This window comes from Peromyscus leucopus, chromosome 4 (assembly GCF_004664715.2).
Source record: "Peromyscus leucopus breed LL Stock chromosome 4, UCI_PerLeu_2.1, whole genome shotgun sequence".
Classification (NCBI taxonomy): domain Eukaryota; kingdom Metazoa; phylum Chordata; class Mammalia; order Rodentia; family Cricetidae; genus Peromyscus; species Peromyscus leucopus.
This window is the reverse complement of record NC_051066.1, coordinates 38533093-38557444: the sequence shown is the minus strand read 5'-3', so window position 1 is coordinate 38557444 and position 24352 is coordinate 38533093. Positions and strand designations below refer to the sequence as shown.

At 39.9% G+C, this 24352-nt stretch overlaps 1 long non-coding RNA gene across 1 annotated transcript; it reads left to right on the top strand.

Annotated features, from left to right (window-relative positions):
• Positions 1-34: 34 nt before the first annotated feature.
• On the top strand, positions 35-23802 carry LOC119087840. Its single transcript, XR_005091324.1, has 7 exons — positions 35-367; positions 4054-4129; positions 5405-5481; positions 8023-8111; positions 9537-9686; positions 20271-20346; positions 23430-23802. It is a non-coding gene; the product is annotated as an uncharacterized LOC119087840 (long non-coding RNA).
• Positions 23803-24352: the final 550 nt, after the last annotated feature.

The following is a 24352-nucleotide window of genomic DNA, read 5'->3' as shown; positions in this document are numbered from 1 at the left end:
GTGTGCTCATTATCTACCCTCCCAACGTTTCAGAGGAACTGACCCCACCCCATCTGTCTACGATTACGTCAATTTCCTCCCACCAGCTGTGGTTTTCAATGACTGCACGACTAAGATATGACCCAAGAGGGCGAAGCAGACTGATAGAGACATCTATGAGAGGCCTCCTGGCTTCTAAGGAGACAGAGTAAGAAAAAGTCTATTTTATGTCTTTTGACACTTGTATATCTGAAATCACACAACCTTCCTGCTCCCAGGAAGAGAACCAGCCGGGGAATCAAGCTGATCGTTGAGTGAAGAGCCCGAGTAAAGAGCTGTGACCACCCAGGCCATTGATCAGATTGCCAGGAGCCCAGCCAAACTCCAGGTGCCTTGTGTGGGAAAACAAGTTTCCTTTTTGCTCAGATAAATTTGAATTAGGAATCATCTGTTAGTTTTAAGCTCAATGTCTTTGAAATGGTACAAATATGTACCATCGATTATCTTTCTTTTGATAATTAGTATCCTGTTTAGGAGCCCACAGTGACTCCAAATTGTGGTTTGATTTCCATCTTGACTAAAGATCAGAAGAGTTCAAGCTTGTCTTTACTCTTCAAGGCTGGATAACAGGATGTATGGCCAAAGATGTGGTTACCAGATGTCTTACTCCTCCAGGTTGGATAACAGCATGTATGGCCAAAGGCATGGTTACCAGGTCTTGAGAATTAAGGAGGTGTTTACACTTGTTTGTACCTTGAACCATGGGGTCCTTGAGAGGGGGAGGTCTTTTGCCCCCCTTGCTTTGGGTATAAAAAGGCTGTGATAAATAAACTCAGGGCTGCTGTGGTATTGACTCAGAGCCCTCCCAAAGCTATGCTGTATCTTTGTCTTTTTCTTTTTTGTCTCCGTCTCTGTTTTTCCTATCTATTATTTCTCAGTCCTCACTTTCCTATTTAGGACTGTTTGATAGGTCGGGTGGGACCCAGAAATCCTGGTACTGAACAGTAGCCTTTTTCCTCTATGGAGATGTATAACATAGACTCAATGTAATTGTATGATGGCCAGAACTGGATGGGCAAATTATTATTGCCTTGCATTAGCTTGTGTCTTACTTTTATGTTTCTGGTGGGTTGTTTGTGGATTATGCAGTACCCAAAAGAAGATACAACATTTGACTTTCTGAAATTTGAGGTAACAGAGAAACCTGACTTTGCATTTTAAGTTGCTGAACTCAGTATCAACAGAATTGCATAGCCATAAAGTAACTATAAAGATGAAATAAAACAAACATACTTTAAAATCTCTTATTCATATTTTTATTTCACTGAAGGGAAGGTTGGCATAAAGTTTCTTAGGTGCCTTTTTTTTTTTTTTTTTGAAATTTAGGAAGTATAAACAACCATAAAAACTGAAATAAAAAAGTAACACAGCTCTATCGCGCACAGATGATGTCAATACTTCCATGTATTTTCTTGAGGTTTTCGTTGAAGTGTTGGGGAGATGACTCAGCAGTTTGGAGCACACGCTCTTCCAGAGGCCCTGCGTTTGGTTCTCAGCACCTATGGGGCTTCACAACCTCCTGTAATTCCAGCTCCAGAGGATTCCATACTCTCCTCTGGTCTCAGAGGACACCTACATACACGTAGCAGAGACACATGTGCACATACATAAGCACACAAGATCTTTAAATTAAAAAGTCAATAAAATATAAATATAATAAATGAAATACATATAAATGAGTAATTTTTTTACCTTCATGTTCATTTACATTGATAATTTCTTTAAAAATTGGACCCCAAATCCCAAAAATCTAATTGACCTTTTTTTTTTTTTTTTTTTCGAGACAGGGTTTCTCTGTGTAGCTTTGCGCCTTTCCTGGAACTTGCTTTGGAGACCAGGCTGGCCTCGAACTCACAAACATCCTTCTGCCTCTGCCTCCTGAATGCTGGGATTAAAGGCATGTGCCACCACTGCCCGGCTAATTGAACATTTTTTCATGAAATTATACTAACCATATATTGTCTTAATAGTGAGAATCTTACCATATTGAATATTTTGTTGCTTCTTCATGTATTTCTCCATTCTTCTATATCTTTGAGAAATAATTTTAGTTACCTTCTATTCATTGTAAGAAAGTTTTTATATCTTTTCTTTCCTCCCTCTTTCCCTCTCTTCCATATTATTTTAATAGTGAGAATCTTACCATATTAAATATTTTATGTTGTTTCTTCATATTTTTCTTTATTCTTCTATATCTTGGAGAAATATTTGTAGTTGCTTTCTACTCTTGTTGTTATTGTTTTTTGAGACAGGGTTTCTCTGTGTAGCTTTGGTGCCTGTCCTGGATCTCGATCTGTAGACCATGCTGGCCTCGAACTCACAGAGATCTGCCTGGCTCTGCCTCCCAGTGCTGGGATCAAAGGCATGCGCCACCACCGCCTGGCTCTTTCTACTCATTTTAAGAACTGTTTCTTATATCATTTCCTCCCTCACTTCCTCCCTACTATAAATGTGTAGAACAATCACCCCCATTCTTGGTGGTGCCAAGGACTGAATCTAGGGCTCATATGTGCGAGGCAAGCACCCTGCTACTGGGGTGTAGCCTCGGCTTTATTTTCATTTTTATTTTTTATTTTGAAATAGGATCTGACTATGCTGTTCAAGGTGACCTTGAACCTGTGATCCTCCTGCCTCAGGCACCCAAGTAGCTGGCATTACAGCTCTGTGCCACCTGGCCTGGCTCAAAATTCTTACAAGTATCATACTGAAATCTGTACCTTTTTAGGATCAGGCTATTTTCTCATAAGAAAATGTAGCCCCCAGGGAGTATGAGGCAGGAGTAGTAGTATGCTCCAGCCCCAATTCTGCCACTAGTGGTAACAATTCATCCAAAGCAAATCTTTGTATCTCACTTTATAGTTCTAAAGATAATGTGATATTTTAAGCATGCCATTTAAAAATGTCAATCTTTGCTTTTAAACTATTAAATCCAGGCTTTAATTTTTTTTCTTAAAAAAAGCAAATTTAGGACATCCTTTTCCTCTTCTTTTTTATATGTAAAACAATATAAGACCAGTTGCATTTGGTTTTAGAGAGCTGATGTCTCACATAATTATGCAGAACTAATTAATTCAAAATCTGTTTATCAACAGTAGTCTGTAGCTACAGCATTTTCTCCCAGAGGCACTAACAAAGGCTTATCACCTGCTTTCTTGTTGCAGTTTGTCTCAAAGGCAAATCAATATGAAAACTATAAAAACGCTATTCCCAGAACTAACACTTGGAACAACTTACAAGAACTTTTAGTATCAGATACCAATTAGTTTTCTTAGCTTAAATTAAAAACAGTTTTATTTAGCAGTGAAATGTGTCAAAATACTAAGGATTTAAAAGGCAAATAAAAATTTTCCATTTTTTTTGTTAATTTAGGTCATATATTTATTAATTTACATATGCATAATTTTTATTATTTTTTTCAGGATAAATAGCCATAATAGATGATTGGGGGTAGGGGACATAGAAGAAAGCCTCTATATACTTTAGAGAGTAAATAATGCACGCTGTATGTACCCACATGCAGTGTGTGCACAGGGAAATGGAGCTCTCCATGGCCTGGGCGTCTTCCTTTGTGAACAGCAAAGGAAGACGTTGATGCCAATGGCTGATTTCTAACAAGTTTTCCTGGGCAGCTGGAGCCCCTCAGACGTTACTCTGCTACTTCATCTCTGGAAGCCCATTTGGAGGAACAACAGGTAAAATGGAAGTATTTTGGGTTACAGAGTCATTTTTCTATCTCTACAGAGAAAGAATGACATTTAGAAATTGCAAGAAAGTGAATGCAGTGTTGGAGTTTTTCATGTTTCATGGTGAATCTTTTGTGCTTCACGAATTTGAATATTAAACTTTACCACACTGAGCAGAGCCTGTGTTGCAGGGGCAAATTTCCATAGCAAGGAATAATCTTTTGTATTCTGTCCAAGGCCTAAACTGTCTACAAAGAGGAAAATCCTACTTACTAAACGGGTAGTGGGTCCTCATTGTAATTTAACATTTTAACATTAATATCCCTCTCAGAATCAGCCCAGCCCCAACAAACATCAGACTGTAAAAGGTACCAGTGATTTTCTGATGGTGGAGAATATGATGAAAGGTATTTGTTCTCTCTGTCTCTCTGACTCTGTCTCTCTCTGTCTCTGTCTCTCTGGGGTGTGTGTGTGTGTGTGTGTGTGTGTGTGTGCGCACGCACGCACATGTGCTATGGTGTGTATGTGGGGGTCAGAGAATACCTTTTGGGAGTTGGTCCTTTCTTTTCACTGTCTGGAGAACTGAACGCACGTCATCATTGTGCGACAAGTTCTTTTACCTGCTGAGCCATCTTGCCAGCCCCAGGAAAATAGTATCAAAGCAAAAGGGGGAATCCTATGATTTAGTGAGTGGAATTAACAGCCTCTCTTTTAGTGTCCTCCAGACTCCCACTAAAGTCTAGTAAAGCACTGCCAAACACCAAAATCAAACAAAACCCCAGACCTCACACTACCGTATATTAAAAGCAAAACCCAACAGATAATCAGATGCTAAAATTTATGAAGAAATTACCCATTTCCATGGCCAAATAGATGTGGATTGAGGAAACCAACCTGTAGCCCAGCTGACCTCTGTTCCCTTAGGACAGGCCGGCTGTTCACAGAACTGAAAAGCAGAGAGCCAGCCCTGCCTCTCTCCGCAGACTCCATGATGAAATGCGTCCTGGGCTTACAGTCATTGGAGATAGAATCGAACAGTTCAAGCTGAGACTCACCATGCTCCTTCAACTCCTGCTTTCTACATCAATTCACAAACACTCTGGAAGGAAGTGAGACTGTCAACAGAGATCGTATCTGGGGAGAGTCTATCTCCATAGTTGGGACACCGCAGTTAAGGACACTAATTTGAATTAGTCAGACTTTGGCACCTGGATTACTCTGAGCAGAGATAATCCAATCTTTTCACCCACCCACCCCCCACCCCGCGCCAGACAGAGTTTCTCTGTAAAACAGTTTTGGCTGTCCTGGAACTCACTCTGTAGCCCAGGCTGGCCTTGAACTCACAGAGATCTGTCTGCCTCTGCCTCCTGAGTGCTGGGATTAAAGGCATGCGCCACCACCGCCCGGCTCCAATCTTTTCATTCTTCAGGGTTGTTATTAGTAGCACACAAGGTAACGATTGCAGACTACAAGGCACAATTGCTGGTTGAGTGTTTTATTTAATAACTGGTATATACTATTTCTTTATCATGACAAAGAAGGGCAGAGAATGGGAGGGTTCTAGCAGTGGGTCTTGTAGATTGTTTATGGCCTCTCTGTGTTCAGTGTGTGAGTGAATCCAGCTGTGGAGGGGGGGTGGTTTCTCCTTTCTCGCACCATTATGTAATAGATGGGTATCTCAGTCACAGAGCATGGCCAGGAGCCCTTCACCTCACCAGGTGCTGCACAGTCAACGAGAAGTCACACCTGAAAGGACAAGGTATGTTAGAGCTGAACCCCCTGCCTGCTGGTAAAAAGATAAATATTAATACTGTGCCCAAAATACTGTGGATCAACAGTATAAAACAAAACAAAACAAAACAAAACAAAAACTCCAAACATGGGGAGGTGAAAATGGTTTGGAATCTTAAATGGAATGTGAGGAGACACAATTTCACTGAAACAGCCGAGGGTTGGTTAGTTACTTTAGTTTTGGAAGAATCTGGAGCCTCATTCACCTTTATCTCTGCCCTGCATTCTAACTTCATTCTGGTGACAATTATCTCTACATCAGGGCCTTCTAACCATGAATTGAATTGTATACCCCTAAATCCATATGCCGAAGTTCCAACTTATGCTGAGCCTATGTTCCAACAACTCAGACAGGGGTTAGTTTTAGGAAGGCTCTTCTAAAGCTAATTGAGGTTAAGTGAAGTTATTGAGATTTGACATTAATTGAATATTGAATGTGACTAGAAAGTCATTGAAAGAACAGACTACTTCACACACACTCATGGAGGAAAGGTCATGAGAAGGCACAAGAGAATATGATCACCTATAGGCCAAGGACATTAACCTCAAATCAAGCCTGTTGACATGTATGAGAGAATACACTTCTATTGTTTAAACTAACCACTGTGTGACATCTAACAATGGAAGCCAACTAAGGTACCATCTGTTTGTCTGATTCCTCAGTTTATTTTCTCATTTCTGGAGATATCCCTTTTCCCCAGCATGATACCCTAAGCTTGTCATAATAGAGACCTAACTGCCACCTCCTGAAGGTTACATTCAAGTCTGTACTGTTTAATTATCTCCTATCATAGTTCAACTGTTCTAAAACATTGTGCAACTCTCATTGTATCTTAACTCATATTCCCAGATATTCTCCACTTCCTCACTTTTCAATTCCCTCTTGTCTTTCTTTCCAATAGTCTAGACCTTGCGGGTTATCACTTCACCCTCTGTCTTATGGATACTTCTAACTTCTATTTCCTCCCACATGTAACAGCCTCGCAGAGCCCCACCCAGTAGTTGGTCTTCCCTGCCCACACAGCATTTCTGAGTGCTGCAGGCGGAAACCAGGCAGCCACATCACATGTACCAGCCACATCACACATACCCAATGAACAGAGGCCCTCAGTGTTGTTCTGTCGTCTCTCTCTTTACAGTGAGCATCTCCAACTTCCTCTATTCTCATCTCCAAAATTTAGACTTCACAAGACCCACCCTTGTTAACCGGCAAATGATGTCATTTCCTAGTTAGTGGGGAAAAGCAAGGTTGCCAGGAAGCAGACATTTCCCAAAATTCTCTTAGCAAACATGTAAATTTATCTGCATTCTTCCCCCCCCCCCACCAGCCAACCTCAATGCCTCAGCTCATTGGAATTCCATTTCTCAGGTTCCTCCAAAGCCACACATACGTCTTCTCTCCTTTGGTTTTCTTTCAAATTTAACAGCTCTCTCCTCTTTTCTCCATTGTTTATTTCTTTTCACCATTTAAACAGTCTCACAACGTCCAAGAAGTACTCCTTACAGCTCAAACACATTGTTCTACAACACCTTTACATGAATTAAAAAAAAAAAACAACAAAAAAACAAAACTACGCTATTTTACTCATGTGTTGATCTCATTGAAATGGGAATAGAATGGTGACCATCAGTGGTTGGGGAGAGCAGGAGGTAGAGGGGAACAGGGAAAAGTTAACCACCGGGCTATGAGGTAGGTAGGAGAAAATTCTGGTGTGCTATTGCAAAGTAGGGTAAGTATGGGTAAAATTATGGATAAAAAATATTCCAAAAAAACTAGAAAAAAAGCATTTGAATAATTTGACCATAAAGGAATAATGTGTTTAAGAAATAGATATGTTTACCCCAATCTCAACTTCATATTTTCTAGTGCATGTATGTCACATGGAATTCACTAACCATACAATTTTTATATTTTTTTACACTTAACTAAATTTTTAATTAAACTTTCTCCATTTAATTTTCCACATTTTAAATTAAAATTTAAAAAACCAAACCAAAATAAGACATGATGGAAGAAATTGTGAAATAAAAAGAGCGTTTCTGAAAATATCTTTCATGTGATGGCTCTGAGTCGACTACAGACACCACTCCCTAGTTTTGTGACCTGAGGCAAGTTACTTAGCTTTGTGCAGCTCAAACTTTTCATTTATAAAATGAGAAATAGAAATATTATCGATTGATTATTTGTAACATTTAGTGTGTGTGTGCCGACATACACCATCATGCACATGCAGTATTCGGTTCTCCCTTTCCACTCTGTGGGTTCTGAGGACTGAACTCACATCGTCAGGCTTGGTGGCAAAAGCCCTAGCCCTCTGAGCCATCTTCCGGGCCTTTGTTCATTATTATTGGGTAAAATAATATACTTTTATAAAATGCTTATATCAATACCTGAGAGTATAATATATATTAAATAGAGCTTTTCTTGTTTCACATTTTTCTTATTTAAGAATTTTATTTTAAAATATGTGTATTTTGTCTATGTGTGGGTATGTGCACATGACTACAGATATCTGTGGAGGCTAGAGAAATTGAATCTCCTGGAACTGCTGCCGGATATGGATACTGGGAACCAAACTTGTGTCCTCTGCAAAAGCAGTATGTGCTCTTAACCACCGAGGGTCTCTATTGTCCTTTTCTCATATGTTTTAATATAATAATTGTTTAATCATGAACAATTGATGTGAACTAATGAAGTGAAAAGGCCTGGTAAATCTATCCTGCAGAATTCATGTAAGACACTTAGTCCTTTTTACAGCAAATCTCAGCATTGTTTCAATGAGTACAGCTCAGTCTAGGCAAGAGGAATTCCCTAACCAGGACCTATGCTGCAAAGTGCTTCTTACATTTCACACAGAATAAATTTGAGAACACCAGTGTCTCTGTCATTTAGTAACTTCAAACATTTCTCTTCTTGATTAACATAATCGAGTCTCAGAAAAGGATCCTTCAAATTCACTTGATGTCCTCAAAACAAAAGTAAAAAACACACACACACAATATAAAACAAGAAAACAATATAAAATAAAAGCCACAAGTATTTAAATTCAGAGAGAGAGAAAAATGTCAACCATTCAAATGGCACAAAGGTGTGTGGGTTGAGTCACTCTGGATACTAATGACACATGCTACTTAGAATCCAGGTGATAATTTAAACAGTGGAAACACCTAGATGAGTGAAAATACAAATGTATTAACTTGTCAAATTCTTTCCCTTAATTAACACGAATGAGCAGATTCTTGTTATGGTGAAGTACTCTAGAAGTATTGTCCATTTTCTTGCTCTGATTTGTGGTTCCAGAGGCACACTCATAAAGTGGTATAATGTTTATAATAGCTGCACAGGGATGTAGCAACTCTGGATTTTTAAATAGTTTATATTACTCAAATTTGAGCAGGTTGAACACCCATGATATAAAATTTCAAAATTAAAAAATGCTCTAAAATCTAAAATTTTAACACCAACATGACACAGCAATTGTGAAATCCCTCATATTGTCTCACATGATAAATAGTAATAAAAATGCAGGCACATCTGTATAGGAGAGCTTGAGTCTAGACTTCTTGTGACTTGTCATGCTGTATTGGGTTGATATGGGAGGGTTGGTCTTTTCTGAAGAGACAGGGAGGAGGGGTGGACCTGGGGGAAAAGGGAGGTGTGTGTGTGGTAACTGGGAGGAGTGGAAGGAGGGGAAACTGTGGTCAGGATGTATTGTATGAGAGAAGGCTATATTTTTAAAAATGCAGGCACACTAAAAACATCGTAGTGGACTGGTAAGCTGGCTCAGTGGGTAAAACTCTTGCCGTTAAACCTGGTGACCTGAGTTTAGTCCCAGGAGTCTATAGTAGAAGGATAGAAGTCACTCCAGCAGGTTGTCCTCTGACTTCCACACCTGCACCTGACATGAATACACATGCACACACAATGCATTAATTTAATTAAAAAAGTATATGAAATTATGTCCAGTCTATGTGCATAAAATATACATGAAGCATAAGTGAATTTTGTGTTTTGTGTCCCAGCCCCAGGATATCTTATTATAAGTATGTGAATATTTCAAAATCTAAAAAAAGAAAATCAGAAACTCTTCTGGTCCTGAGCATTTTGCAAAAGGGATGCTCAGCCTCTGTGAATGAAGATCTAAGCTTCAAACCCATCAATGTTTTACAATGGTAAGTGGACTTACATATTGCTTTAAAAGATAATAGAAGTTGTAGCACAAATGATACAGTGAAGTAAAGTACCAATATCAATGTCTTGTATTTGCTAAACAATAGAAATGTTTTATATATCACTATAATATTTGAACATGGCATGTATATGTTATTTACTTCTACATCTGATTATAACATTAGTCATTTGACAAATTATATTCTATTACCTCAGCAGAAAAAATGTCTTCAAACTGAGGTTAGAACCCACTCAAAAACAGCAATAAATCAAGGTTTGTCTACCTGGCATTTTTGTCAATAAAACACAGTAATGTGAAAATCTTGGTTATATACTTATTAGCAGTTATGTACAAATTGAAGCAATAGGGCAAGTTCTATAGAGCAAACATATAATAGTTTATAAACTTTATAGCTTTATTTCTTATCCAAATATTACTGGCCTGTGTGTAAACACATATGATAATGGTATTCACTTGTTTTATTTAGTGACTGTTCAATTGTCACATATTACTTTCACACACTTTAACATTATCAAAACTACTATAAGAGTGTATTTGGGAAAGCAGAAAATGGAATATATTTTACCTTGTTTTCTACTTTTAAAATAATTGGACAATAGGTATGGGTTTATGGGCTCTAATTTGTGTTACTGATCTGGACCCTAAAAACTTGAGATAAACTTGAGGTTAAGGCCTGGAATTGTGAACTCAAGTCACATAAATGCAAAAATATATCAAATAAATAACAAATAATGCTTCTCACATTCCTAGAAAAACAAGAACAATCTATGCCAAAAGGTCATAGATGATAAATAAGAAAGATCAGAGAGAAATTAATGAAACTGCATCTGCAAGAACAATGCAAAGGATCAATCAAACTGAGTTGGTTCTTTAAAAAAAAAAAAAAAAAAAAAAAGGCTGGCAAACTTTTAGCCTCCTATCCAAAAGAAAGAGAGGAGATCCATGAGACATTATTACAAATGTCAGTGGGATACAGAGAACAACAGGGGAGTATTTTGAAAACTTTAATTACAAGGAAACCATGAAGCCTAGAAGAAATTTATAAATTCCTTGACACATATAACCTACCAAAAATAGATCACAAAGATACTTTAAAATCTTAACAGGTCTGTAATAATTGATGATATTGCAGCAATAATAAAAAGAAATCTTTCAACAAAGAAAAACCCAGGACCAGATTGACTCACTGCTGGGGATTTCTTTCTGTATGCTGTGAATGTGTTGCTCTGATTGATTGACAAATAAAATGCTGATTGGCCAGTAGCCAGGCGGGAAGTATAGTATAGGCTGGATAAGCAGAGAAGAGAATTCTGGGAACAGGAAGGCTGAGTCAGGAGTTGCCAGCCAGACACAGAGAAGGCAAGATGTGAAGGCAGAGCTGAGAAAAGGTACCAAACCACGTGCCTAAACATAAAAAAGAATTATGGGTTAATTTAAGTGTAAGAGCTAGTCAGTAATAAGCTTGAGCTAATGGCCATACAATTTGTAAATAATATAAGCCTCTGTGTGTTTACTTGGGTCCAAGTGGCTGCGGGACTCGAGGGTGAGAGAGAGTTGTCCTGACCACCAGCAGGCTGGGACACAGGAAAACTTCAGCTACAAATTCTACCAAATACTAATGCTCCATAATCCGTACCCTGAAACAGAAAGGGAAGGAGGCTGGGTGGGGATGGTTCAATGGATAAGAGCCCTTTTATGAAAGCAAGAATTCAAATCCTCAGCATCCATATAAAAAGCCAGACACAGTTGTGTATGCCTGTAACCACGGTGGTGGTGGTGGTGGTGGTGGTGGTGGTGGTAGTGGTGGTGGTGGTGGTATAGGTAGATCCTGGGAGCTTGCTGATGACCATCCAACTTGAAATAACAAGGGTTCAATGAAAGACTCTCTCAAACAGTAGAATTGTAGTAGAAGACACCTGATGTCTTCTTTAGTTAGCTTCCACGTGTGCATGCATGCATGCACGCGCGCGCGTGCACACACACACACATACACACACACACATACACACACACACACACACACACACACACACACACACACACACAAAGGAACACTACCAGATTTATCCTACAAAGCCAGCATTACCATGATATCAAAACCAGATAAGAACATAACAAACAAAAAAACCTATATGCCAAGATTTCTTTCCTTTTCTTCCTTTCTTTCTTCCTTCCTTCTTTCCTTCCTTCCTTCCTTCCTTCCTTCCTTCCTTCCTTCCTTCCTTCCTTCCTTCCTTCCTTTCTTTCTTTCTTTCTTTTTTGAGACAGGGTTTCTCTGTGCAGCTTTGGTGCCTTTCCTGGAACTCACTCTGTAGACCAGGCTGGCCTCGAACTCAGAGAGGTCTGTCTGCCTCTGCCTCCCAAGTGCTGGGATTAAAGATGTGCGCCACCACTGCCCGGCTATGCCAAGATTTCTTAATGAACATAACTATGGAAACTCTCAATAAAATCCTTATAAATAGAGTTTGAGAACACATTAAAAAGATCACATACCATAACAGAGTGGATTTCATTCTGAGGCAACATTAGATTAGTGTACGCAAATCAATAAGTGTAATACAACATTTAAGTAGATTTCAGGGCAGAAATCACATGATCAGAGGATCAACCATCTTGTCTCAATCAATGCAGAAAAATCCTTTGATAAAGTTAAGTATCTCCTTATGATAAAGGTCCTGAAGAAATCAGGACTATGAGGAACACACCACAACATAATAAAGGCCATACATGACAAACCTGTGCCCAGCATTACACTAAATGAGAAAATTTAAAGTTAATTTCCTTTAAAATCTGGAACATGAACAGTGTCCACTCTTCTTTACTCTTCTTCAATTTAGTGTTCAACTTCAGAGCAAGGGCAATAAGGGAAGATTAAATCATAAACAAAAGATACAAACACAAAAGGAAGAAGTCTATTACCCCTGTGTAGGTTAAATGATCCTGTACTCAAAAGATCTTAAAGATTCCACAAGAAAAAAAAAGTTACATTGAATAAGTTTCAGCCAGGTATCAGGATACAAAAATTAACACACAAAACTTCATGGCTTTTTCACATGCCAAGAGAGAAATCCAGAGTGGGGGTGGGGAGAGGGACCCATTCACAATAGATGTAAGGAAAAACAAAAGCCCAGGAGTAAACCTAACAGAAGAGGTGAAGGGCTTAGACAATGAAAACTTAAAAACATAGCAAGAAATGGAAGAAGATTCTAGAGATGGAAAGACTTTCCCTGCTCATGGATTGAAAGAATAAATACCATGAAAATGAAACTGGCTATAATTATCAAATAATCTGTAGATCCCTGGTGCAATCCCATCAAAATCCTCCTCAAAAATTCTTCACAGAACTAATTGAAAACAATCCTAAAATTTACATAAAAGCACTAAATACTCCAGATCACAAAGGGAATCTTCATTAGAAAGAGCATGCTGGAGACACTGCAAACCATATTACAGAGTGAGAGTAAAAAATAAAATGTATCAGCCAACAACAGACACGTAAATTACTGCAATAGAATAGGAGATCCATACATAAACCCACAGAGTTACAGACACCTTTTAAAAAGGTTTATTTATTTTTATTTTTTATGTGTACAGGTGTTTTGCCTGCATGCATGTCTGTGTACCATGTGCATGCAATGCCCACAGAGGTCAACAGAAGGCATTGTTGAATCCCCTGGAACTGGCATTACAGACGGTTGTTAGCCACCATGTCAGTGCTGGGAATTGAACCCAGGTCCTCTGGAGGAGCACTCAGTGCCCTTGACAACTAAGCCATGTCTCCAGCTCCAACAGTCACCTCTTTTTTTGATAAAAGTTTCAAAAACTTGTATTATAAAAGACAGCCATTTTAACACAGGGTACTGGAAGAACTAGGTTTCCTTAGATAGAAGAATGAAACTAGATCCATATCTCTCACCCTGAGCAAAAATCAATTTCTTCTTTATTTATCTAATTATCTCCTTTATTGATTAGATGATTAGTTTTTGCAGTGACTTATTTATCCTAGACATTAATCCTTTGTCTCATTATAGGATCATTTACCGTGCTACTTGAGTCCCTTCCAGAAAGTCCTTATTGTAAATCATATTCCTTATGTTTCAGGTCCTTGGGTTTCACATCTTACATTCAGGTCTTGGATCCATTGTGAATTGTTTTTTGTGTAGCTGTAGTGTGGGAGGGGCCATAGGGAAGGGTAGTGGAGGGAAAAAAGAACCATTGTGGTCCAAGTATAGTGACACATATATATGAAGGGAGAGAGATGAAACCCATTACTTTGCATGCTAACATAAAATTAGTAACAATAAAAAGACATTAAAGGTGTGTGTGTGTGTGTGTGTGTGTGAGAGAGAGAGAGAGAGCGAGAGCGAGAGCGAGAGAGAGAGAGAGAGAGAGAGAGAGAGAGAGAGAGAGAGAGAGAGAGAGAGAGAGAGAGTATTCTCTTGGGGATGAAAGTTCAGTGTATATCTAAAAGTAACATCTTTACTCACTAATGCATTGCCCACTCATTCAACACACACAAAGCTTGGACTAAAGGTATGCGGTGCTCATTGACTAGAAGGAAAGTGGGAAGCTCAGAACGCAGCAGGGAACATGCATCCAGACACTGAATCTTCTCAGGAAGGACTCCCTGACTAGAAACTGACATAGCTCTGGGCTTCTCTTCCATTTTCATGGAACAGAATGCAACAGTGAGTGAATTTAATGGACTTGCTCAGAAGTCTGATTTAGAAACTTGATTCTGTAACTTTTTTACTTTTGCTCAAGATCTTGGAGGAATTAATGACTTAGACTCCCTGAGCTCATTTCCATTCAAATAATAAAAAGTTCAGAGAACTTGCCCTAGAAATGTACAGTGTTATTTTGTGAACTTATGCATATAGCAGGGTACTGTCTGGCTAGAAGTGTTATCTGTTACCTCTTTGCATACACATTATCACTTCACACACACACACACACACACACACACACACATTACCTCTTCACACACACATTGACTGAGATGGTCACAAGGTCCTATTTCACAATGGATCCAGCAAATAGGATATAATTGCTGCCCATAAAGGGGAGAACTAGAAATATTAGGTGAGCATTTCTGAAGGCTGGCATGCTCTCTACTGCCACTAAGCAGTAAGGTGAGTCCTTACAGTCAACCCAATATTGACCAAGAAGGCTGTGGTTGATTGGTGTGAATCAATCAAAATCTCAATATTTCCCATTGTGTTCTACTAAAGACAACTATTCCTTATAATCAATTGTAGCCATCACTGTGTGTGATGTTTTAAAATGTATATAAATAGTAAGCATACTCTAATTTTTGTGTGTTCATCTGATGGTTTGATGTTGGCTAGCTGATTGAGAGTTCTTGAAATGGAAAAAACTACAGTAGTAGTTTACATGTGGCCCAGGATGACTATGAACATGGCCCAACACAAAATCATAAACTTCACTAAAACACTTTAAAGTTTTAATTGCAATTCCTTTTTGTAACTTGATCACACAGTTTTCAAGCATGACCTTTGAAGATGCCTGGCACAAAAATCTTCCTGGCATGAGGGGAGACAGTATGTCTGGAGTAAATCATTTGCTTAGTACATTTCCAGGGTAGGTTTTAACTGGCAGTATAAGGATCCATGGGGCTGTGCACTGTGCATGGCTCCATAATTGCAAACCCTCAGTGGTCACATGAACTATTCTTGTCAATTTTAGGAATGATGTCTCAGCACTGCAAGGCTGGTGATACTTCCAACACAAAATGACAAAGTACATGCTGAGTTACAGTTTCTCTCTGTCCTTATATAAATAGAATTTCTCTTCTGGGCAATGTACAAAAATCAAAACATCACTTCTCTTGAACATTTAGAAATGCTTCCCATTATTTTTTAAAAACATGCTAGAGAAATGTATTCTAGGTTGTTTGTTCTAATTATGCAATAAAATCACTCCTAGCATTGGTATGTTGGTTAAAAGTCAAAACAGCTTGTATTTGAACACAGCTATACACATTCAACATGCAAAAGCTGTTTGCATCATGATAATTAGACATTAAATTGTGATTTATATTGTTAAATACTGATTTTGAACTAACTCACTAACAGTCTGGAAATGTAGAACTGCTTTAGGAAAGCATGCATTACAATGCCACATAATGTATCACATACTCCTTTTCCTCTCAAATTTAATTCACTATTTTAATTAATATCTTCATGTATTTTGAATAGGTAATATATGCATACATACATGTAACATAAATAGCTACAGTTACAGACATATTTTTTTAACTGAAAAAGGAGCATTCTTCCTATTTCTGTTTCCAAAAAGCTAGATTCCCTCCTCAGAGATAACCATTGTTATCAACTAGCTGTGTTTTTTTTTTCCCCCAAAGATAACCTATAGTGCCATGAGTTTTAAATATGTTTATTATATGTGAGGGGTGGTAATTTGCTCTGACATGTTGTCTTCCACGTGACGATACACACTAGAGATTGTTTCATGTTACCCCATGTAAAGCCATTTTACCTACCCGGCAACTTCTTAGTATTCTGCATAGTGATGCATCTTGATTTATCTAATTATCAAATAACATTTTTTCAAGTTCCTTTTACATATAGGCAATCCTTGAAATTGTATTTTTGTATTGAAATCTTTCTCTAGGTGTATGCAATTTTGCCTGTGCTAGGAGTAGGAAGCCTCTGATTTTGTCATGGGCAATGATGTAATTTTATGTACTATTAGCATATAACATTGAAGTTTGCTTTTTTCACTCAATTTTTTATTTCTTTATTCAGTTACCCAATTGTAGCTAACACAGTCAAATAAGACATGGTTTCAGACCTCAAAGAATCCCATATATGTCTACCCATAGTCTGAAAATTCTGTAACTATAAAATACAATATTTTCATTTCAAAGTTAGATTTTCAAGAAAAGTTCTGGTAAAAATATCTCCAGGCAGAGTCACAGCAACCTGTGTTGGAGTTGAATAGTTAACAGAGTCAAAACAGAGATGTGCTTCATTAAAAGGCTCAGTGCAAGCTAACTTGTAAATTGGCCGTTACATAAGCGATTATATCTAAGAAAGCTCAAGTAAGCTTAAACGCTTCTTTAAACTGGAAAATTCCTACCTCAGACATCCAAGAAGATAACCCAGATCATTTAGAAAACCCCACACTGTTAGGGGATAATTAAAGAAACTGCACATAGTCTCATGTTATAACATGAGAAATGCATCCCCTTCTGGTGAGGAGAGGGTGTGGCTTCCAGCTCAGGAGAGGAAGGGTTAAACTATTACTCCTCTCTGGCAAGTTCTTATCACTTGTGTAAGATTGCTAAATGTCAAAAAAGTGTTTATTTTATTTATTTATTTTTTTGCTAACAGTATAAAACTGAACATACTGTGAGACATAAGGTAGCAGGTGTCTTGGCTCTAAACTATCAAGTCTGTGGGCATTCTGTTGTAACAGGTGCTCCAAAAAATTCGAACAGATTTTAACCGGCGCTGTAAGGGCTTTTTAATTAGCCTGGTTATTCAGTATGTGTAAAAAGCATTAGGTATACGCTTAAAACATCATCGGCTCTAAAAACAAAGGCTGCTTCCACTCTCTTCTTCTGGCTCCGGTCTGCTCTCTGCTATTACATTTGACGTATGTCTTTCTTTTGTCAGAGAACTTCCCGGCTGAGGCAGGAGCATGACAAAGAATCCCCACTGTTATTAGTAACCATCTAGGAGAATCAGAAAGCTGCCCTGTGATCGATTGCATAGACACTGTGAACTTCTGATTTAACTCAAGCTAGATATGTATTAGGAGACAGGCTAATCCTCCTCAGAATAGTGCCATTATAAAAAGTCGTATGCCTCATAAATTAATCATTGTCAGAAGGATTTTGTTCCCAATTTTTACAACACAGAGATAGGCTTCAATTTGGAATTAATGTTTAGGATAAGGGATGAATATAAATAATGCAATTCTGTCTATGTCGTTCATCATGCCTTTTCCTTTTACATGCTAATGTTATATTTGATCCTTGTAATCTAACTTCACAACAATAATTCATTGATCTATAAGTATTTACTGAAATCTATTACACAGAGAGACAGAGTAGGGGAGATGCTAACCTAGAGGAATAAAACATAGTTTCTTGGTGGCAAATGCCTATAACCCCACTACTTAGGAGGTGGAGACAGGAGGATCAGACGTTCAAGGCTAACCTTAACTACATAGCAAGTTTGAGGTCAACCTGAATTACATAAGAATGTTTCAAACAACCCAAACCAACCAAACCAACGAAACAAAACTCAGTGTGATTGTCCCCAAAGTACATAAAATCTGTGTGCATTACAGAGTAGAATGTTTTTGACATCTTAATGGCATTGTAAGCAGGGTACACTATGGGAGTTGAAATCATGGAGAAAATGACATTTAAGGAAATCGAACCAAGTTTCTCAGAAACATGTGACATTTAATTTTGGTCTGAAAGGAATAGAATCTTAAGGCCGTTTAACTTTGCTCCCACGCACATGCTCTGCAGACTACGTATGTATGTATGTATGCATACACTATTGATTAGCGATCATGAATTTGGAAGGCACAGAGGGTTTAGGAGGGGGAGAAGGGGGCAGGACAGACATAGATGCAGTTCTCATGTATGAAATTATAAAAAGTTATAAACAAAGGATGGTAGAAGAGGGAAAAGAGAATTAAAGAAGACATTGAATCTTCTGAAACTGGAATTATAGGTGGTTGTGAGCTACCATGCCTGCTCTGGGAACCGAACTCACGAGCAACAAATGCTCTTAACCATCTCTTTAGCCTCATACATTTGTTTTTGAATCGAATAAATGGAACGGGACCAGTTGCTGCTGTTCTCCACTGAACCACGTTTGATTCCAGGGGCTTTGCCCACTCCACCTCTGCTGATGTTTACGAGAGCCCTGCAGGAAGTTTCCTCATACTTGTTCTCTACATGGGGACGTTTCAGACCAGAGTACTTTCCCAGCTTGCTCAAACTCTTAGGATGACCAAATAGTAGATAAGGTTTTGAGCTCAAAGTAACTCAGTACACAAGTGTGACAGTTCCCATAACATGCACCGCGCCTTTGATTCTGAAGCCAAGAGGAATCTTGTGGATCCTTCCTGTGAATATATTCACCTGCTCTCAGCGGGGGCAAAAAATTGATTATGGTCCAAACCATTTTTGTTGTTGTACAAGCACACAATGCAGATATGCTGCATATATATGCATGTATATACATTTTCTATTTCAGAGTCATTGGGGAACTCATTTTATTTTAGAGGATGATTGGAGGAAAGGTCTAAAAAAGTCTCTTGGGGGTTGAAAATGGAAGAGATTGGGAAACACTGGTCTAACTCAAATCCCCTTATCCCCCTCCCCCCCCCCCGCCAGCTCTGGTTTTGTGGGTGAGCTTATTTATGCATACATTAAATCCTTGAGCTCTAAGAAAAATCACAGCTACATGGAAATTAACAACAAGGAGCGAACCCATGCTGCCATCCAGCTCTGTCCCAGAATGCATCCTTCAGGCTGCCGCACCCCACCTGCCATCCCGAGCTGTCCAAGCAGATGCTCCCCCGACCCCGAGCTGTCCACTCAGATGCTCCTCACTCTGAGCTGTCCACACAAATGTTCTTGGAACAGCTCCTAGCATGTCTTAAGCACACACAGTTATGGATTTATGTGTTAATATCAGCGGTCTCAGGAAGAAGAGGGTTCAGATGGTTTAACTATCGGATTAACTAGTTTCACACAGAAACATGGGGCACTGACCTGTTTGCCAGCTGTCAGCTATCTCCTCTCATGTTGAAAGTGTCCAGAATCCTGGAGGAAGGGTGAGGCACACAACCTAGGTTTTAAACTGACTGACAGAAGTGACCTATGTATGTATGTGTGGTGTTGGGATTAGAACCCAGAGCCACGCACCCTGTCCATGAGCTACCTTCTAGCCTCTCAATTTCTCTATACACGATGCAGTGACATGTTTCCCCAGGGCCTGGAGAGATGGCACAGCAAACAGGAGCACCCGTTTCTCTTGGAGAGGACCCAGGTTCAGTCCCTAGAACTCATATGGCCCACAACCATCTTTAACTCCAGTTCCAGGGAGCTGAGCCTCTCTTTCTGCCTTTGAGCACCAGGCATGTATGTGATGTACATAAATTAAAATTTAAAAAAAAATCTCTGTGGAGCTGGAGAGATGGCTTATTGCCCCAGCATCTGTAGGGCAGCTCACAATGATCTGTAACTTCAGTTCCAGGGGATCTGATGCCCTCTTCTAGTCTCCTCTAGTAGTAGACATGTGTGTGGTACACAGACATCATGTAGGCAAAAGAACCACACACACAAAACAAAAATAAATAAACCTTAAAAATTATTTTTGCCTTGCCTGATCCTGTGCATCACACTGATGAATGTGTTCACTTTTTTTTTGGGGGGGGGGTATTCTTTTAAAAGTTTCTTAATGATTACAAAGCATACATGAAGATATACTCGTCTTTCTCCCCCTGTATCTATAAAGGGGCACAACACACACAGTAGTCCATTCTTTTCCCACAGGTGGCTTGTCTTGGAGATGGTCTCATGACACAAGGGGCGAAGCAGGCTTCCCGTGTGTTTCATCCTTAACATCCAGGTAATATTCCATCATACAAATGGAACGTTGTTGAGCCAGAGTCTTATTAACTGGCTTTAGGTTGTTTGAATCTTGTGTTTAACATGTGTGTTATTAACAAGTGAGTGTTTCCCAAGACAGGAGACTTGTGGGTGCCCTAGAGAGTGTGCACTTGGGATGGGAGCCGCTCTGTTAGAGTACCCTGTTTAGGAAGTGTACCCATTTATGTTCCCACCGGAAGTGCTTCTCATGAGAGTGCATTTGGAGGTTTTGCTTTTTTCCATCTAAAAGGTGAAAATGATTTCTCGGTGTAGGCTTGACTTTCACAGCTCGAATTCTAAGTGAAACAAAACTACTTTTCATGAATTTAAGACCAATTAAAAATATATAATTATAGCCAGGCAGTGGTGGTGGTGCACGCCTTTAATCCCAGCACTTGGAAGGCAGAGACAGGCGGATCTCTGTGAGTTCGAGGCCAGCCTGGTCTACAAAGTGAGTTCCAGGAAAGGCGCAAAGCTACACAGAGAAACCCTGTCTCGAAAAACAAAAATATATATATAATTATGTGTGATGTGTGTGTGTCACATGTGTGAAAGCGTAGCAGTCAAAGGACAACTTTTTAAAGTCAGTTCACTCCTTTACCTACCTGTGGGCTCTGGGAATTGAACTCAGGCTGCCAGGCTTCTGCAGCAAGCTCCTTTACCCGCTGAGCCATCTTGCCAGCCCTAAAATCAGTTTTCTTTTTCTTAAACAGATGAATTGTTTGGTTATATCCTTTGCTGGCCCCTTTTCCTCGGTGATTTCTAGGAAGTCTTTATTTTAGGGTCTCTAATAGGAAGTTACAGATGTTTATTCCCATTTGACATCAATGATTTTAGAGAATGAAACATTAAACATAAAATTTTATTTTTAACACTGCTAGAAGGCTGAATTAACTTTTCTGAAAAAAAAGTTTACTTAATAGAATCCATCACATTAATCACACACTATTTAATAGCTCATATTATGAGCAATTAAACAGAGCACTTACATAAATAACTGTGTTTATGAGAAGAATTGAAGCACCTCATTTTGTGTTACTCAGTTGCTTGTGCTGAAACAGAGGCAGTTTTACTACTTATCTGCCTAAAATTTCTTAACAAGTAGGTGACAGGTCTAGGAAATGCAGCTTTGTCTGGCTGGCTGCCTGTTGACCAATCACCCTGAGAAGGTTATGTTCAGAGACTAGCCTTCTTAGGACTTAAACATGCTTATTTACAAATTAATTAATTTGTTATGTTTAGAATAATCACTCGGAACAGCAAAGCTTCCCTTCTTGTCTGGCCTGCAGTACTGAGCAGCTACCACAAGAGGGGGCATGTTTCCTGGAAATGTGACTATTGGGACTGGTTTTCAGACTAACCTGCAGCAGGCATTTTGGAGGTGTGCCCCTAGGTCAGGAGTGAACACAGTATGAGGTATAAGGAGAGGGCAATGATTACGCGTTAGCCCATGGTTTATCTCGGAGAAAAAAACCCAGCAATTTTCTGTCTGGCACCTCGTAGTTAGTTAGGTTGAGAACAGGCCAGCCAAAATGAAGAGAGATCACAGCAGTACTCAGCCCATCATCCCTGGCCTGATTGCAGATGTGGTAGCCAGAGAAAACCAAAACATCAAAAACGACGAAGAGGAGGATTAAAGGTGCATCTCTTCTAAGTTTGAAAATGTCTGCTGCTTGGAAAATATCAGAATGAAGCTTGCTTCATTTGCATGCTGAATGACATGTGCCTGTTGGAAACCGGTCTTCCTTGCTGAAGATGGCCGCGTAGGCTTGGCAGGAGCCCCTCTGCCAGGGTCTTGCACAGGTCCCAACGTTAGGCAGGGAACAAACCACTCTGCCTCTGGGTTGACACAGCTCTTGGTGCCTTCACCTCCACATCTGGCAGCTCTTGGCCAGCAGGGAGGCTTGTCCTTTGTTGGGACAGACAGAGCTGCTCCTTAGCTTGAGTGACATTACCTGACAAACCTCTACAGGACAAAGGGACTCTGGGGCTGGCCTTGACAATCTCCGAATGCTAAAGAAACATCACAACTGCACAGTTGCTACATGAGAACAGAAAGCATCCCTGAAGAATTGGCTCCTTTAGGAATCGCATGTGGTGCCCCAGACCTGCCATCCCGGAGCTTGGTAGAGACCAGAGGATCAGGAGTTCAAAGTCATCTTCAGCTATGTAGTAGTTTCAAGAGCAGCCTAGGCTAGAACCTGTCTCATAAAATAAAATAAAATAAAATAAATAAAATAATTGCTCAATTAGAGACAATCTTATTAGAAAATGATAACTTTTAAAGTGGAAAAAAATTGAAGCAACAAGAAAACGCATCAGGTCTTCTGGTGGCAACACTGTCCTCCCCAGTGTCTAACCTCTGGGGTGAGGGCTCCTGGGGTTCGGTCAGTGGATTGTTGTTACTCAGCAGACAATAAACCAGTAATTCTCTTGTCCCGCCCTTTCCCCAAGCCCCCACAATCCACACTAACTGGGGTGCTTTCCTGTGATGATTTGTTGGGGTTCATTCTCTTGTACCTCCAAAATGGACTCCCGGCTTTTCACCTCCTCTAAGAAAGAAACATGGCATTTGGAAGTGGGTTTTATTCTTGTGGATAGGCACAGCACAGGTGCTTCGTCCAAGCCACCAGAGCAAGCTGCCCTGTCTCGTGCCGAAAGAGTCCATTTGTCAACAACGCTGGTGCCTGCACCCAATGACTACCCTCCTGCAGCGGCCGCGAATCCCTGTGTTAGGATTTTCAAGAAGAAAATGGCACAAATAAACTGAAAAAAAAAAAAAAAAACCCTCCTCCAGATCAAAACAGCAAAATGAAGAAATTCAAGAAGGACTTGAGCAGGGCTTTGCTAAGAGACACAGTTCACGTCAGGGGGCATCTGACTGGGTAATCCTGTTTCACTCATAGAACTGACATTTTGCCAGTGAATCGACAAGGAGGAAATAGCGTCCGTTCTTCAAAAATTACATTTATTTATTTATTTATTTTGTGTGTGCACACAGCCATGGCAGGCCTGTGGAGGTCAGAAAACATATTTGAATCGATTTCCCCCTTCACCTTGTAGGTCCTGGGCCTCTGACTCAGGCCATCAAGTTTGGTGGAGGTGCTGTGACCTGTGGATCCGTCTCACAAGCCCCATTCCGAATCCTTACAGCACAGAGATGAGTAATACTCAGAAAGTGAGTTGCGCGTCCTGTGGATTCTGTAAAGCCACAGGTGGAGAAAACGTTTTAACAAGTTTGTTACAGTGAGCGCTTAACAAATGTGCCCTGTCTCCCCCGACTTTTAAACTTTATCATTTTGTTTTTTTGAGACAGTCTTGCTATGTAGACCAATCTGTATTTGAGTTTGACATTCTCCTGCCTCAGACTCTCCAGTGCTGGGATTACAGCCCAGATATATAACTGATTTATTCATGTGCTAATAAAATAATGAATTAAAGGGATTCATCCCTACAGAATTACACTTACATATTTGTGAGGTGCACGACCCAGAGTAAAGCACAGTGAGCAGGTACCTAGAGGTGGTGGTGGGGAAGCGAAAGGTAGGTAGGAGGAGCTGAAAGGTAGGTGGGAGGGGCCGAAAGGTAGGTAGGAGGGGCCGAAAGGTAGGTGGGAGGGGCCGAAAGGTAGGTGGGAGGGGCCGAAAGGTAGGTGGGAGGAGCTACTCTTTGCTGGGGAAAGCGGGTAGGAAGCAGCTGCTGTATTTTCAGTTCCAAGTCTTTGAACTACAAGCTATGGCACTCCCCCCGCCCCCCACCCGCCACTTCCCTCCAATACCCAAACCAAAGGAACAGGAAAGAGATGAACATTGGAAGTGCTTTGACAACTTAAGGCACAGAAATGGTAGAATGGCAGAGACGCACCCTGGGGACAGCCCAGAGGCTTTATTTTAATCCTGTCTTGGATTATTTTGACCACATCTGTCCATATTGCTATTCTGTTAGCAGAGAGGTTGAGCCAGGGTCTCTGTGATGCAGGGCCACGC